Here is a 17,292-nt window from a genome sequence, read left to right as displayed (position 1 = left end):
TTAGACTGTGTTCTTGGTGAATTCTGGACATTAGTGGGTATTTTTTTTAATGTTTATTAATATAATTCTGATTTATATTATTGGACAGTATTAATGGGCTTAATGACCATTTACCTTTATTTCTGTTGTCTCTTTTTCTAATTGTAGTACTTTATAGATGTTAACTTTGTCATGTATGTTGTACTAGCATTGTTCAAAGGCTTAACTCAAACTTGATTTTTTCAAGGGAACACAGCTCAGTACTTAACATTTCTCACATGGGGAATTCTTCACTGAAGACATGGTGAACCATTGACAGCTGTCTTATCATTTGCTGGTTTATAATTGTGTCCTTTTTGTGTATTATTCCAAATTGATTTTTAGCTGTTGGAGGACAAGAACTCTGCACTTTTGTTTCAAGAAAAGAATTTCTCTCATCCACAGCACAGTGGCCAAAACCAGGGAGTGGCTTTTAGCACTCTCCCTCCAACACCTCCCTTTCTGTTAGTCCTGATGACAAATATTATTCTTTGATAAGGAGAGTTGACATTTTCTCAATTTTATGTGAGGTGTAAAGAAAAATAACTTTAGGAGACTTATTTTTTTATTGATCTGTAACATGAGTGGTATGTACAACTAGTATGCTTCCTAGGTAAACCTGGACTTTTTATGGTCCCTTAGTCACCTCGCCCCAACTAGATTGCTGCTGTGTAGAAATTCTGGATCCTCTATTACTAACCCCGCAATCTCACATAGTTTCCTCCCCCATTCACTCTTTCACAACAACCTGCTTTATTTCTTCAACAGGCTTATGTGTAAAAATATGTCCATTGTTTACTTATTATTACCCCTTTTTAGGAAACAAGGTCCCTGAGGGTAGGGAACATTTCTATCTTGTTATTACGGTATTCTGAGGAGTCTTAGGTGTTCAGTATCTGTTGAATGGTGAATAGAGTCCCTACTTGAATATTGATTTATTTGCTTCCTAAATTGACACGTTTGCAGATAAATTTGCCTGTTTAAGATTTTGAACAGAAAATGACCATGCTATTCAACAAAAGTTTGTAGAGATTAGCACACATTATCACTTTTTTCCTCCACAGTCTTTTTAAAATTATCTTTTTCTCTCAATTCAAATGGTACCAGTTTCCCACATCCCCCTCCCCCTCCCCCTCCTCACCGCCCAGTCCAAATTCCTTTCCCCTGAGGTAAACACTCTCCACAGCCTTTTTTTTTTTTTTTTGGTTCAACTTTAACTTTGCCACCTGTGTGCTTCCCTAAACTGGAAAGTCCTTAAGGTAGACTAGAGCAAAAGGGCCTGGGTTCTGGATGGGAAGGGACGAGTCAGGTCTGCAGCCCCAGAACTTTGAATTCTTGGCACCCAGGTCCTCACACAGAATGGGAGAGGTAAATTCTCAGCAAGTGTATGGAATGACTGGGAGAAAGAACGAATAAAAGAAAAGAAGAAAAAAGACCCAGTGCTAAAGCTACTTCCTCTATACAGGCTTTCCTTGACTTTCTCCACTTCCAGGTAAAATATATATTCTGCTCCAGACTTTCCACCATACCCGATATGTGCTACTTAACACCCTTTCTTTGTTTACTTGTCTTGCTTTCCTCCCGCCCAGGGTTGGGACCAAGTTTTGCCTAGAGCTCCTGCCACTAGCCCTGTGCCTTGGTCCCTGAGAAGGTGCTTAATGTTTCTAGAATAATTGAATGAAAATCTAGTGACCAGAATGAGTAAGAAACCCAGGCCCCGCCTTCTGTAACTGAGAAAATGGCACACAATGTTATGATTTAACTGCAGCAGTGTTCTAACTGAAACCTTTAAATGACTGTCCTGATTTTTTAAAGGTCAGGCTCAAGGACAACACACACTGTAGTGGGGAGATGGGTTACACCCACCTCCCCCAGAGCATCTCTAATTCAAATTTCCAGTTCCTTTCCCCACCCACTGTTGTTTCTGCCTGTAATGTTGCTAAGCAACTTTTGCAGAATCCACACAGTTGTGGTAATAATAACTGAGTAAAAATCTTGCCTCTAGCTGTTGGGAGGACAAACCAAAACTGTTTATCCCCTTTAGACAATGACTTATCAAGTAAAAGACTTTTAATTCCACAATTGTCAGACCATTCACCTTCCTTAGCAGCAGAGCAACAAGGATTTCTGCCCTGAAGATTTACACTTGAGATTCCTAAGTTACCCTCTCAAAATACTTTTTATATATACAGCACGTGAATACATGTGCATATTCTTATTAACACGAGGCTTGCACTTTTGGATGAAAGATCCTTTAGAACAAAGAACTATTTTTTCTCAGTGATGGTAGAGTCTATAGGAATGTTTCCTAAGACTAGCCAGCTTTACACTTTTGATTCTGGAGAAATAAGCACTTTTCTCTAAACAAGAGCCTACTCTGATTTCTCAAAAAGAAAAAAAAAAGGAAAGCCATGTTAGTCAAATCTATTTCCTAGTTAAAAACCAAATAATATGCTCAAAAACTTGAACTGTCTTTCTTCATCTTCACTGATACCATTCCCTTTCCCCTTCAGCTTGTTCTCTCAGCAAATCTCACCTCACTTCAACCCAGCTCTAACTGTTAGCAACTGCCAGTTGGCTCCAGGAATCCAGATCTCAGTCTAGAATGTGGTAACTGCTGGCACTGCTCCTATTTGACTTCTCAGGTATAGTTTAGATTTTTCTACTCTGTCTCTTGCCTTAACACCCCCTGATGGGTATGGTTATTTGACCGTTTCACCAAAGTTTATCAGCTCACCCCGAGAGAACAGTATTATCAAGTCCAATTCTTTCCTATTCACCGGTTTAAATATGAGCCTAGCACCGTCCCTTGCAAATACTCAGTGTTCAATAAATGTTGTACGTGTGCTTTTAGTTATAGCAATGTTGTTGAAGACTAATCCACATTTGTTAACGGCTTTATAGTCAATAAGTCAACATGTGACTCCTGATGCCCCAAGAGTAAGATTGCTTAGTATGGGTTTGTGTACAATCAGCTAGGATAATCAAATCAGAGCAGGGGTAGTATCAATGGAGTAAGAACTTGAGAAGGGTAACTCCAGAAGTTACCAGTTAAGAATGTGTATTTTTATGAAATAAACATAATTTTTGTCATGACTAGTTAGTCTTTAATGACAACTAATATAATATTTCCATTTATCCTTCTAACATTTATGTAAGGTAGATCAAGGGCAAATTTCATTACCCCCTTTTGGTATGCATATACCAGTTGCACAAATTATGTACAAAATATTTGAAGATTTAAGATTCTCATTCAGTTTTTGCCCAGGGTCTTCAGCTCTGAGAGACCTGGCTAGGGTACTTAGAAGTTATGTCTGTGCATGCACAAAACCTTGACTGTCCCCAGCCTTCTTAGTGAAAGGTGCCCTCAGGTCTTCTCCAGGTCATCTCAGCTGCCTTCAGCTTTTACACAGGCCCCTGGTCTTGTCAGACTTGCTTTACCACTGTAATCACTCAGGCCTGTGGCAATGATACTAACTGCAAGACTTTGCTTAAGAGAAAATAATGACCACTGACCATAGTTCCTAGATAAGAGAGCTGTTCTCAACAAACATATTTAAAACTAGAGCTCTCTGAATCACTTTGCCAAAACATCATGCTTCCAATTTGCTATTTTATAACTCCTTTCTACTGGCATGGAACTGAGTAATCCTATTTTCTCCATTTTTTTTTTTTTTCTTGACTGAGGCAGAAAGGGCTGCTTTTTTCTATACGCAGTCCTGGGTTACAAATGTCAGACTTATGGACAACTTGTACTTAAGGACCAAAAACCAAAACCAAACCCATTGCCGTTGAGTCGATTCCGACTCATAGCAGCCCTATAGGACAAGGTAGAACTACCCCATAGAGTTTCCAAGGAGCGCCTGGTAGATTCAAACTACCCACCTTTTGGTTAGCAGCCGTAGCACTTAACCATTATGCCACCAGGGTTTCCTTTTTATGCATAGAAAGGTAAAATATTTGCTGTCCGCTACAATCATTTGACTGACGCTAAATGAGACGTAAGAACTGTATGTACCTGTTCCGACTTACCTACAAATTCGACTTAAAGAGATTTATGAATGGATCTCATTCCCTCGTAAACTGGGAACAACCTGTATATACTTTCAACAGGATCTGCATCACTGAGAAAAAACAGTTCTTCGTTCTGAAGGATCTTTCATCCAAAAGTGCAAGCCTTGTATTAATAAGAACATGCACATGTATTCACGTGCTGTGTATATAAAAAGTATTTTGAGAGGGTAACTTAGGAATCTCAAGTATAAATCTTCACAGCAGAACTCTTGCTTGCCTTGCTGCTAAGGAAGGTGAATGGTCTGACAATTGTGGAATTAAAAGTCTTTTACTTGATAAGTCATTGTCTAAAGGGGATAAACAGGTTTTGGTTTGTCCTCCCAACAGCTAGAGGCAAGATTTTTACTCATTTATTAAAACATTACCACAAGTGTGTAGTTCTGCAAAAGTTGCTTAGCAACACGACAATCAGAACCTGTATAACCTGTATATATTTTTAACCTGTATATATTTCTAACAAATTCTGAAGAAGTTATACTTAAGAATCAGCTGGGGGATCTTGTTGAAATGAAGATTCTGATTCAGTATGTCTGTGGGTAGAAATGTTAATTCTCAGCAGGGGTCTGAACTGGAACAAATGGGCTCAAAGCTCTGGTTTTTAATGAGTTTCAATAACTGAAAAGGCCACTTCACAGAAATGTCATAAACAGGAGAAACCATAAGTGACTGCCCAACAGAATGCAGACACTCAAGAAACATTTGGGTAATTGCCTCTCTCCTCTTGGGTTAGTGGCATACACAGGAAATGACCTGGATGACCATGAGGATGGCTAGTGGTTTGCTGGCCACATTGTGATTATTTAAACCAGCTGTCTTCAGATTACTGCAGCACTAAAGAACTGATGACTCTTCTGCAGTGAGTCGCCCTGTCTCATCAGGGGAAGGAAAGGAGATAGGGCAGACATCCCATGCTGGTCTTTTGTGTAGCAACAAGAGTGTGTTTGGGTCTTGCTATTTTGATGACTCAGGAGTGAGTCAATTTTAAAGTTCTGTAAAAGGCCTGATTCAGCTCAGACAGGACTGAGAGCTGAACTCATCCAGTAGCTGGTTGGGCAGAAAGGAGCCCGTAGTGTGTAATACCATCAGCTGATTGGTGGTGCACACAAAGCAACATACCTGCAAGAATGAACTAGCTCCTAAATGCAGAAATCAACTATGTGGCGGTTATCTATTGCCTGACTACCGTGTTCAAGCATCATCCTTGTCCTACCAAGTGCCCAGGTTACCTTAAAACAGGTCAGAATATGAGAAATATTCCAAGAGCTACAAAGAGCTGAGGTGGTTTTGAGGGAGCCGGGAAAGGGAAGTAAGGTTTAAGTGTCAGCTATATGGGAGGCGGAGCCCTGGTGAGGTGTCCCAGTGGTTAAGAGCTACAGCTGCTAACCAAAAGGTCAGCAGTTTGAATCCACCAGCCACTCCTTGAAAACCCTGTGGAACAGTTCTCCTGTGTCCTATAGGGTCACTATGAGTCTGAATCAACTGGACAGCAATGGTTTGGGTTTTTTATATGGAAGGCACTGATCCAGATGCTTTATGTATTTTTATCTTACTTCATCTTCACAGGAACCCTCTAACAGAGGTATTCTCATTCACGTTTTAGAGATCAAAACAAACAAAGGAAACTCACTGCTGTGGATTCTGACCCATAGTGACCCTATAGGACAGAGTAGAACTGTCCCATAGGGTTTCCAAGGCTGTAATCCTTATGGAAGCAAACTGCCACATCTTTCTCCTGTGGAGCAGCTGGTGGGTTCAAACCTCCAGCCTTTCGTTGGCCCCCAAGTGCTTAACCACTGAGCCACCAAGGGCTCCTTAAATGAAACCCAGAGTTTTAAAAGCAATCATGTCATACAGTCATAGAGCTAGTGTTACTATTAGCTCTGAGTTCAAAGACTGACTCTACTCCAGCAAGAAAGGGGGTAAGGTGAAGAGTGAGAACTAATTGGGAGACTTGTTAAAGGCTGGAACTGAGGAGGTGGGGGAGACAATGGATCCCACCGGTGGGCAGACTCACTGAGCAATATGATGTCTAGAGTCATCTGGACATCAGGGCACACAGCAGGCATCTCCGCTTGTATGATGTGAATGAGGGAAGTAGGATCCAGAGGCAGACTTGCACCTTTGCTTTTTTGTTTTATCATAAAACCCACTTGTATTTTAAATTCTAAAATCAAGTGGAAAGGTTACAAAGATTGATATTACCCAGCATTGCGGCAGGTGTGGAGAAACGCTTTCTTATTCACAATTGGGATAGGAGTAAATTGGTACCATTTTTAAAAGATTATATTGATGATTTGTGTTACAATTCAAATATTCATACTCTTTGACCGAACAATCCTACTGAAACATTTATACAGATGTACAAAAATGTATGAAACAATGCTTATTGCTGTATTACTTCACTCAGTAAATACTTATTGAGAATCCTCTGTGGGCCTGGCACTCTTCTGGGAACTGGGAACACAGCAGAGAAACAAAACAAAGTCCTTGCTTTCATGAAACTTGAAGCCTATGATGGGGACAGACAATACATAAACAAGCAAATACATGTGCAATAAATGTCAAGTCGTGATATGTGCAAAAAAAAAAGGGGGGGGTTAAAGGATTAGGAAGTGGTAGAGGGTTGGAGGACTGCCCCTGGTGCAAAAGGTTAATGCACTCGCTAACAAAAAGGTTGGCAGTTACAGACTACCCGGAGGCACCTCAGAAGAAAGGCCTGGCAGTCTACTTCTGAAAAATCAGCCATTGAAAACCCTGCGGAGCACAGTTCTACTCTGACATACGTGGGGTTGCCATGAGTCAGAATCAATTCCACAGACCAAAAAAAAATGTTTTTTATTAAGAGGGAAGTGCTGTTTTAAATAGTGTTATTAAGGAGGGACCCTCTGAGGAGGTGGCATTCGAGCAGGAACCTGAATGAAGTGAAGAAATCAGCCAAATAGAGATTTCAGGGAGATATAATCTATGTATTGTTTATAATATTAAACATTGGAAACTTCCCAAATGTCCACCAAATACAAATTAATGAGACTTTGCAAGATAATAAGCTAGAGCTGTATGTACACAATGAGAAGATGTCTAAGACATAATGAAAAAGTTTCAAAGCTGTACAATGAGTCCGTTTTTTAAGAATACATTCACCACAGGAAAAACATCTGGAGAAATACACAAAACTGTCAAAAAATCTAACTTCTAAGGGTTGTTGCGTGGACTGAATGAGAGAACAATAAGTCAGAGTGCCTAGGTGCCTACTAAAGCGAGAGCCAGGAGAGAGCTTTGTCTGTCTCTGAAATGGGATGGGGCTGACAGAATTGTGACACAAGCCCTAGAGACCTGTAGCCTCACCTTTTCCAAAGTTCTTGGAGCTCTCCTCTTTGAGGTGGCTTCTGCCTGAGCCTTTCTCCCCTTTTCTTGCTTCCCCGCACTCCTATTTCCCTCCTCCGGCTTTTCTCTTGGGAAAGGAGCCTGTGCTTATGTTTCCTCAGCCTGGATACTCCAAGGGGACTGGCCTTCCTGCCAGTCTCAGACCATCAGCCAACTTAAAGATTTGTACTCAGGCTGCAGTCTGGAAAGGAGCTGATAAGAGGACTTCCGGATCCCTCTGGTTTATTACAGCCACACTGCGAAGTGCAGAATAAAAGGCTTTGTCGCTCGCTGGTTACCACCTTCAGAATGTGATCTAAGCCTGAAGCTCAGTTTGGGGCTCATGATTGTTCACACACACTCCTCCCAATGCTGAGCAGATCAGCTGCCTTCCCTTCCAGGTTGTTGAAGCAGACAAGCCTTACAAGCTCCCCTGACTTCCATCCGGAGCCCTGTGTATCCCTTCCCTGCTTGTCAACCAATTGTTAGAAACAACACAAGAGCACAGAAAAATGACCAGCCAAAAATAAATGCATGTAAAATAAATATACCAAAAAAAAAAAAAAAAAATCCATGCTCTTGTTTCAAACAATTATTTGTTTGGTTATTTTGGATTTCTAGTTAGAAAATCATAGTTCATAATAATTTTCTCCTCTTTATGACTGTAATTTTGTTCTGTTGTCTAATTTCATTAACAATTCCAGAACAGTAGTAATAGGAGAGGGAGGATCTTCCTTATCTTGCTCTTGATTTTAGTGATGTGTATATGTGTGTGTATATATGTGTATGTGTAAGTGTGTGTGTATATGTGTATGTGTGTACATGCATGGGATATGTACTTGTATTACTCTTTTAAAGAAGCATTCTATTCTTTTTATCTTTCAGAATATTTATCAGGAATATTAAAATTATATAAAAATTTTTAGCATTTCTTTTGATTACTGTTTTTCCTTATTTATATGGTGAATTAGATCAATGGATTTCCTACTATTTTACCACTCTTCTTTTCCTGAAATAAACTATACTTATTCAAGTTGTCTTCAAAATATACTGCAATTATGCTTGTATATTTTGTTTAGGTGTTTTACATCTCATTCATAAATAAGACTGTAGTTTTTTTATTGTATAGTCTTTATAAGGTTTTGGCTTCGTGAAATACTAGGATGTTTTCTTCTTTCTCTCTCCTTTGGGATAGTTTTAATGGCATAAGAATGATTAATGCCCCCAAATTTTGAAGGAAATTGCTCTTTAACCTATTTCTGTTCATGATGTAAACAAACAAAAAAAAACCCAAATCCATTGTCATCAAGTCTATTCTGACTCATAGCTACCCCACAGGACTGCCCTGTACGGTTTCCAAGGAGCACCTGGTGGATTCGAACTGCCAACCTCTTGGTTAGCAGCTGTAGCTTTTAAGCACTATGCCACCAGGGTTTCCGTTCATGATGTAGTAGGTCATAAAGTAGAGGGTTGGTGAAAAAGAAGACTCTCAATTAGTTGGATTGACAGTGTCTGCGACACTGGGTTCAAACATACCTATTGATTGTGAGAATGGCTCAAGACTGGGCATCGTTTTGTTCTGTTACAGCGTTGCTGTAAGACAGAGCCAACTTGCCAGCACCTAACAATAGCTTTTTTTTAATATATATAATAATTTTTATTGAGCTTTAAGTGAACGTTTACAAATCAAATTCAGTCTGTCACATATAAGCTTATATACACCTTACTCCATACTCCCACTTACTCTCCCCCTAATGAGTCAGCCCTTCCAGTCTCTCCTTTCGTGACAATTTTGCCAGTTTCTAATCCTCTCTACCCTCCTATCTCCCCTCCAGACAGGAGATGCCAACACAGTCTCAAGTGTCCACCTGATACAAGTAGCTCACTCTTCATCATCATCTCTCTCCTACTCATTGTCCAGTCCCTTCCATGTCTGATGAGTTGTCTTCGGGAATGGTTCCTGTCGTGGGCCAACAGAAGGTTTGGGGACCATGACCGCCGGGATTCCTCTAGTCTCAGTCAGACCATTAAGTCTGGTCTTTTTATGAGAATTTGGGGTCTGCATCCCCCTGATCTCCTGCTCCCTCAGGGATTTTCTGCAGCACCTAACAATAGCTTTTGACAGCTGTATGAATAATACCTGTTGGCATCCAGTCAATCCCAACTCATAGCCCTATAGGACAGACTAGAACAGCCCCATAGAGTTTCCAAGAAGCACCTGGTGGATTTGAACTGCTGACCTTTTGGTTAGCAGGCATAACACTTAACCACTACACCACGGGGGTTTCCATATGAATAATAGCCTACATAAAGCTAATTTCCCAAATGTGAATATAACTCATATCCTCACTTTCGCACTTCATCATTCTGACACCAGCTACCCACATGGCACTTTGTTTCTCTGACCTTTACCACCCAGAGTTGGGTCTCCACAAGTTAGGACTCTGTCCTTCCGGCCCCTGCCAATTAGGCAAACGCCAGCCTCTCTGCTGGTTCTCACTACCAGCAGTGGGTTTGATAACTACCTAGAATGACTCATAGAACTCATGGAGACCATTACCTGTACTTATAGTTACCCGTTTCTTACAATCAGAAAGGAGACAATCAAAGAGTGCATCCGGCAAGCTCTGGAAGCGGTCCCTGCACCACAAGACTTTGGTTTTTCCCAGGGATGTGTGGTATCCTCTCCAGGCACGTGTGTTCTCGCCAGTCCTGAAAGCCCGGAAAGAGCCATTTAGTTCTTGTGGCCTCAATAAATATGCATGATTGACTGCATCATGCCCCTCCCTTCCTGAGGCCTAGTGCCGGGGTGGAGCCGGTCATCGCCCCACACTAATTTACAAATGTATAAGTGTGGACTGGCTATTTTAGAAAGACAAAGAGCACCTTAATTGCTCAGGCTATTTTCAAAAAGACCAAGCCTTGGTCTTTTCAATTGCCTGTCTGCATGCAAAAGCTGGACAATGAGAAAGGAGGACCGAAGAAGAATTGACATATTTGAATCATGGTGTTGGGGAAGAATATCGAATATACCACAGACTGACAAAAGAGCAAACAAATCTGTCTTGGAGGAAGTACAGCCACAATGCTCCTTAGAAGTCTTGCTTACTGTGGACATGCTATCAGGAGAGACCAATCCTTGGAGAAGGACATCATGTTTGGTAAAAAAAAAAACAAACCAAAGCCACTGCCCTTGAATCGATTCTGACTCACAGCAACCCTATAGGACAGAGTAGAACTGCCACATAGACTTTCCACGGAGTGCCTGGCAGATTCGAACTGCCGACCTCTTGGTTAGCAGCCGTAACACTTATCCACTATGCCACCAGGGTTTCCCGGGGTTGGTAAAATAGAGGGTCACCAAAAAAGAGGAAGACCCTCAACAAGATGGATTGACACAGTGGCTTCAATAATGGGCTCAAACATAGCAATGACTGTGAGGATACCACAAGACAGGGCAGTGTGTCATTCTGTTATACATAGGGTCTCTGTGAATCGGGGATGACTCCATGGCATCTAACGACAATATTAAAAAAAAAAAAAAAAAAAACAGACAAAAAGCCAAATTTAGTTCTTTGTCCCACAACTTTCTTCTGTGATTATTTATCTGTTTAGGTTTTCTAACTCTTTTGAGTCTGTATTGGTAATTTATATTTATATTTCCTTGAGTATTATCTGTTTCATTCAAATTTTAAATGTGGTTAGCATAAAATTGGGCAAAGTATTCCCTTGTAATTCTCGTGCCATAAATATAAACTCTCATTCCTAATTTCGTATAGTACTTAAGTTTTTTCTTTCTCTTTTAATTATGTTCAATAATGATTTATCTATCAGCTTTATTATTTGCTTCCTCCCACCCAAGAGAACCAGATCTTAGACTTACTAGTCAACTGTATTGTTTTTCTGATTTTGAAATAATTCATTTTGCTTTTATCTTTATTAATTTCTTCCTTTTGTTCTCTCTAGATTTTGCTTTGCTGTGACTTTTCTTCTAATTTCTTGTGCTGTCTGCCTTGTTAATGAACTTTTATTTTTTCTCTTTCAGTAGTAAAAGTGTTTAAGGACATGCATTTTCTGGAGTACTGCTTTGGCTGCATTCTATAAGCAGTGTTTCACTGAGTTGTTTTTCGAATAGTCTATAATTCTGTTTTTAAAAACTTTTTAATGAGGTATAAAACACATACGAAAGAGCAAACATACTAAAAAAAGTGTATAGTTTGGTGAATATTCACAAGTTCAGCACCCAGGTTAAGAAACAGAATGTTACCAACAGCCAGAGCCAGCTACCTAAGGGGATGGCCCAGGGCAAAATGGAAATGCATGGCTCCTTGTGGAAATTTTATTAAGAACCTTTTAGATGATGACAGCAGAACAGTAAGCCCAGTGCAGGGTCTTCCTAAGTACAGAGCCCTGTGTGACTGCACAGTTTGCACACCCATGAAACTGACCCTGCCAACTCTCCAGATGCCCCGTTCATGCTCTTTTCCATTCTAACCTCTACCCCTAGCTCCCCAAGGGTAACCACTAACCTGATTTCAAATAGCAGAGAATAGTTTTGCCTCTACTGTTTTGTGTTTGACTTCTTTTGCTCAACATTACGAGGTTCATGCACACTTTAACGTGTAGTTGACGATCATACATTGTCATTGCTATCTAGTTAAAAATAGTCTATATTTCAGCTTCGGTTTTGTCACTGATTGAAGAGTTGTTTAGGAGAAATTGAAATTTTTTTCCAGTTGGTTGAGTGCTTTAGGCTGACTAAAGGCTAACTTCCTTGTTCCAGAGGTGGAGGTAGAGGCAGGTTCTTTTTCCTCTGAATGAGTAGGTCTTTACTCATAGAAACCAGCCCTGGTGACACAATGGTTAAGTGCTTGGCTGCTAACCAAAAGGTCTGCAGTTCAAAGCCACCAGCTGCTCTGTAGGCAAAAGATGTAGCAGTTTGCTTCTGTAAAGATTACAGCCCTAGAAAGCCCATGGGACAGTTCTACTTTGTTCTAACGGGCCAATATGAGTCAGAATCGACTCAAACATCACCTAATAACAACAGGCAAGGAGTAGTAACGTATGCTGATTAGACAAAGGGACTGAAGTTGTTTTGTCAGCCCGTGAGTTCCCAAGGAAACTGGGGGGAAATTGGGTTCTTTTTTTGTCATGTCAGGGAGATGAAACATTTCTAATCAGTGGATCTTAACAGGGGCGAGGTCCTTGTCTGTGTCTATTACCTCAGGTTATCCTGGAGGAGTGACCAGTGGGCCCTTTCCATTTATGGAGCAGCTGGGTATAGTCCTGACATTAAGAATGGTTAAGTGTTCAGGGAATGGGCAGCCCAAACAGGTATCCCACCTATCCTTAAAGAATACATTGCTAAAAGCCAATCATGCTTTTACGTTTTAAACCTCAGACTCTGACTTAGCTTCGATTGGCTAATTCAGAGAAGGGCTGTGCAGGCAGTCATAAGGCAGAGTCCTAACTCATGGGAACCAGCTCTGGGTGCTGGGTGAAAGGGAAAGACAGCACAGAAAGTCCATGAAGAAGGATACAGTCCTTCTAGCCTGTGACCTTGTTCCAAGGGACTAAGAGAGAGATCAGCCGATGTGATGTGCCAGGAATTGTGTAGACTCCTGAGCCTGCAGCTGGTCCTTAATGACCTGGCCCAGGACGGCGGGGATGTTCTGACCTGGCTGAGGGTGGCTGGGAATGAAGACTGATCTAACTCTGGGTGGTTAGGGTCGGAGAGAAAAGAATCAAGAATCGCCGCTGAAGTGGCTGGCGAGGAGATAGGGAAATGTGGGAAGGTGAAGCCTGGATCCATGTCCAGCTGGGAATTGGATTCACACTGATTCTTACCATGCAGTTAGTGATGAAGGTGGGCTTTGCCAACACTGTCCCTTCAGCAGCACACGTAGTAGCACTGCAGAGCCTAAATTCGAACTATACTAGTTAATTTGCATCAGTCAGCTTTATATTATTTTTTGTAATTCATTATATTTTTTTGTTGTTGAGAATATACACAGCAGAACATAGATCAATTCAACAGTTTCTACATGTCCAATTCAGTGACATTGATTACTTTCTTTGAGTTGTGCAACCAGTCTTACCCTCCTTTTCTGAGTTGTTCCTCCCCCAGTAACATAAACTCACTGCCCCTTAAAGCTCCTATCTAATTTTTCAAGTTGCTACGATCAATTCGATCTCATATAGATAGATCTTAAAAGAGCATAATGCTCAAGGCAGACAAGTCCGCTTTATATTTAAGGCCTATAGCTCAGTGACTTTCGAGAAAGTTTGTTAACTAAAGATAGAAAATCTTTTTACAAAGTACTGTTTGCTTGAGGTGAAGGGCTTATCACTGAGATTCTTTCTTTAAAATTAATAACAATTTTATTTATTTTTAAATAGATAATAAGAGCTTATAATACAAAATTTGAAAAGCACAAAAACATGTACAGTGAGATCTCCCTCTCATCCCAGCTTCCAGTCTAGTCCCCAAAGACAGAAAACACTGCTGATTTCTTTTTATATCCTTTCAGAAATAGTCTATCGAAATGTATGTAGTCATGTAAATACTTTATAAGAAATTATAGCATACTCTACATATTGTTCTGCACCTTGCTTTTTACTTAATATTTCTTGGAGATTGTTTCATATTAATGCATATAGAACTGCCTCATTATTTTTAAAGGCTGCATAATATTTCACTGGCTGGATGAACCATACTTTTTTTTTTTAAATGTTTCTTTTTAAACAGCTTTATTAAATTTATATACCATAAAATTCACCTATTGTACATATACAATTCAATGGTTTCCAGTTTTAGAACATTTCCATCACCCCCACAAAGTTCCCTTATGCCCATAATTTATTGTTTAATTAAACTTTGTTAAGTTGACATTAAGGAGCCCTGGTGGTGCAGTGTTAAGAGCTCAGCAGCTAACCAAAAGGTTGGCAGTTTGGATCCACCAGCCACTCCTTAGAAGCCCTATGGGGCAATTCTACTCTGTCCTGTAGGGTCACTATGAGTCAAAATTGACTGGACAGCAATGGGTTTGGTTTGGTTTGGTGGCACAGTTGTTAAGTGCTCCGCTCAGCTGCAAACTAGAAGGTCGGTGGTTCGAACCCACCAGGGGCTCCAGAGGAGAAGGATGTGGCAGTCTGCTTCCATAAAAATGACAGCCTTGGAAAACCTATGGGGCAGTTTTACTCTGTCCTTTAGGGTTGCTGTCAGTTGGAATCGGCTTGATGGCAATGGGTTTGGTTTATGAGTCAGGTTCTTTAGTTGACATGAGAGCAGGACTCCCGTTTTCTTTCACCTGCACACAGAAAAGTGAGCAGCAAGAGCTTGTGCCAGTTGTCATTTTAACTATTAATGCAATGATCCTGAATTTTGACCATTCTTCACTCTATCCTTCAATTTTAGCGATGCCCTGGAAACAAAATGAAATTCCTGCACAGAGAACTGAGCAGCCTCCCTGTTCACCTCAAGCCAGGAGAGTTTGAGTTGGAGGGAACAGCTAGAGGTGACCTGCTGCTCTGGCCTCCAGAGTTACAGGGAAGTTAAGCTCCCAGTGGTCCTAAGAGGCCCCGGCCTGTAATCTAAAAGGAGAAGCAGATAATATATTTCCCAAACACAAACACTGTTCTACAGAAAAAGAGAAGGGATAATCGAAGAGATTTCCTCAGCCGGGCCAGCTACACAATCTGCAGGGCTCAGAGCGAAGTGAAAACACACAGCCCTTTGGTCAAAAAAATGGGAAAATGCCGTTAAAGGTACCCATAAGATTTCTTTCAAGGACTGTCTCTTGACTTGTGTTTTTTATTTGCTATTTAATGTCATTCTAAAAACAAAATTTTAAAGGATTCCCATGAATTTTACTGTTCATCGTTATATTATACAATGGCAATTTTAAAAATAAATATCACAGCATGTACTTCATAAGCAGAATCACTGAAATTGCACAACTTGGATGTCAGGGCTCATACCAGTAGGGTCCCTGGAGCTGGCCAGAAGAGACAAACTAGTCAGACTCAGGAAGTTTGGAAGGAAGAAAAGCAGGTGCTCTCAGGCACAGAGTCTGTTGACAGAGCCCTTCAGGGCTAGGATACTCCCAGAATTAGTGCAGACTTTCATAGGTGCGTGGGGGTCCCGCCTTTGAAGCTGGGTGGCAGGGGCTCTCTTGGGTCTACAGCTGTAAGGTTCTTCCTGCCACCAGTCCAGGGAGGCAAAACCAGGCTCCTCCCCTTCCACAGGCCTTCCACCCCAGCCCACAGCAAATGGGAGACCCCCAAGTATCTTTAAAACTCAGCACTGGGATGTGTTCAGTACTGGAATGGACGGGGGCTTGCAAGACCAAGACGGGGCTAAAGCTGGCTGACCACCAGGGGCACTGTGGTGCCACCAGCCCAGGTCAGGGATGGCCACCACCATGCCCTGCCCCAAGATGCCACAGGGCACATGCAACCCGACACCAGCCCTCCCTGCACAAAGGCAGAGGGCAGCAGCAGCAGTGATGGGAGAAGAGTGAGAGGCCAGGTGGGGCCTGGGGCTGCAGGGGGAGAGCAGGAGAGTACCATCGAGAACCCATCCAGGGAGGCAGCAAGTAGTGGGACTGCATGAACTGAGGTTCCAAATCCCAGAGCCTGCTCCATCGTTCCATTGGACTTCACTTGCACAACACAGAATTAAGACAAATTTAAGAATTAAATCTCACACGCAAGGCCCTTCTGAATGCAGGGCCCTATGCAACTGCATTGGTCACTTGCCCTTGAAGATGACCCTGTTCCTCAGGCAAAAGAAAAAAGGTTATTTGGCTGAGATGAGATGTATTTTGGTAGACAGACCCCCATCCCCAAAGGAAACCTAAGTATAGAAGGAGGAGGCTGAGGCAGCGTTCCTGGTACCCATGTGCTCCCTTCCCCTCCCTGGCCATAGACTTCAGCTGTGCCCCTTTCCCTTTCGTCCTCCTTCTGCCAGCTCACTGTTGGGTCTGCTAATAGTTGACTGATCTGCAGTCTTATCTGAGCCAGGAAATACTGAATTGTAAGTTCCTTGGGCTGATAAATGGAATCCAGTCAATCTCAGTGTTGTGTTCATGGTTTCCCATGTTATTTGCCTAGATGTCAGACTGTCCAAATGCCCCTGATGGCCTGGGGTGAGCGTGGGATGTCTGGCAGCTGTCGAGAATTAAGGACGCCAAGTTCTCTTCATTTCGTAAGTTCTTGTAAGGAGCACAGACTGTAGGCAATGCACTTTTTTTTCTTTGTCGTGGCCTCAGGTTGTGCCTGGGATAGAGTAAAGATCTTTTTCTTGGACTGAAAGGTTTGCCTTGAGCATTGTCTGGACCATATTGCAGAGGACTGTGCTCCAAATGGCTCCATTTGCTAAAGTGCACTCCTGTTTCATCAACAGGAGTTGGCAACTTTTGGGGACTTTGCAACTTTGGCGGGCTCCTACCTGATCCTGTACTGCGAGATCCCAAACCAGCTTTACTAGCCCAGTGCTATTATGGCCACCATCAGCATACTGGCTGCAGTCTCCTCTAGCACGATACACCACCTCCCTATCTCCTGCGGTCCCATTCCTAGGACAACAGGTAGAGGACACCTGGAGTGCCCCTGTGCCCTATTCTCTGGGTGCCAAGAAGAAGGCATTTTCTTTTGGCTAAGGGATAATTAGGCCCACCAGAAGGGTCCAGCTGAGCTCCATCCAACCCAGTCTGTAAAGTGGGGGAGAGAAGGAAGAAAAACCCTGGAAATGAGCAAATAAAAACGGTCAAGGGCAGAGGATAGCTTGGATTTGGGTCCTGGAAAGCACAGCAGACCTGGCTGAGCCCACTGGAG

General features: G+C 41.8%; 1 long non-coding RNA gene across 1 annotated transcript; it reads left to right on the top strand.

Annotated features, from left to right (window-relative positions):
• Positions 1-1,322: 1,322 nt before the first annotated feature.
• On the top strand, positions 1,323-16,799 carry LOC126079376 (uncharacterized). The gene is made up of 3 exons (XR_007518204.1): positions 1,323-1,510; positions 2,532-2,663; positions 16,570-16,799. It is a non-coding gene; the product is annotated as an uncharacterized LOC126079376 (long non-coding RNA).
• The last annotated feature ends 493 nt before the right edge of the window (positions 16,800-17,292 follow it).

The sequence above is a fragment of the Elephas maximus genome, chromosome 7, assembly GCF_024166365.1.
Source record: "Elephas maximus indicus isolate mEleMax1 chromosome 7, mEleMax1 primary haplotype, whole genome shotgun sequence".
Lineage (NCBI taxonomy): Eukaryota > Metazoa > Chordata > Mammalia > Proboscidea > Elephantidae > Elephas > Elephas maximus.
This window is presented reverse-complemented; position numbering and strand designations above follow the sequence as displayed.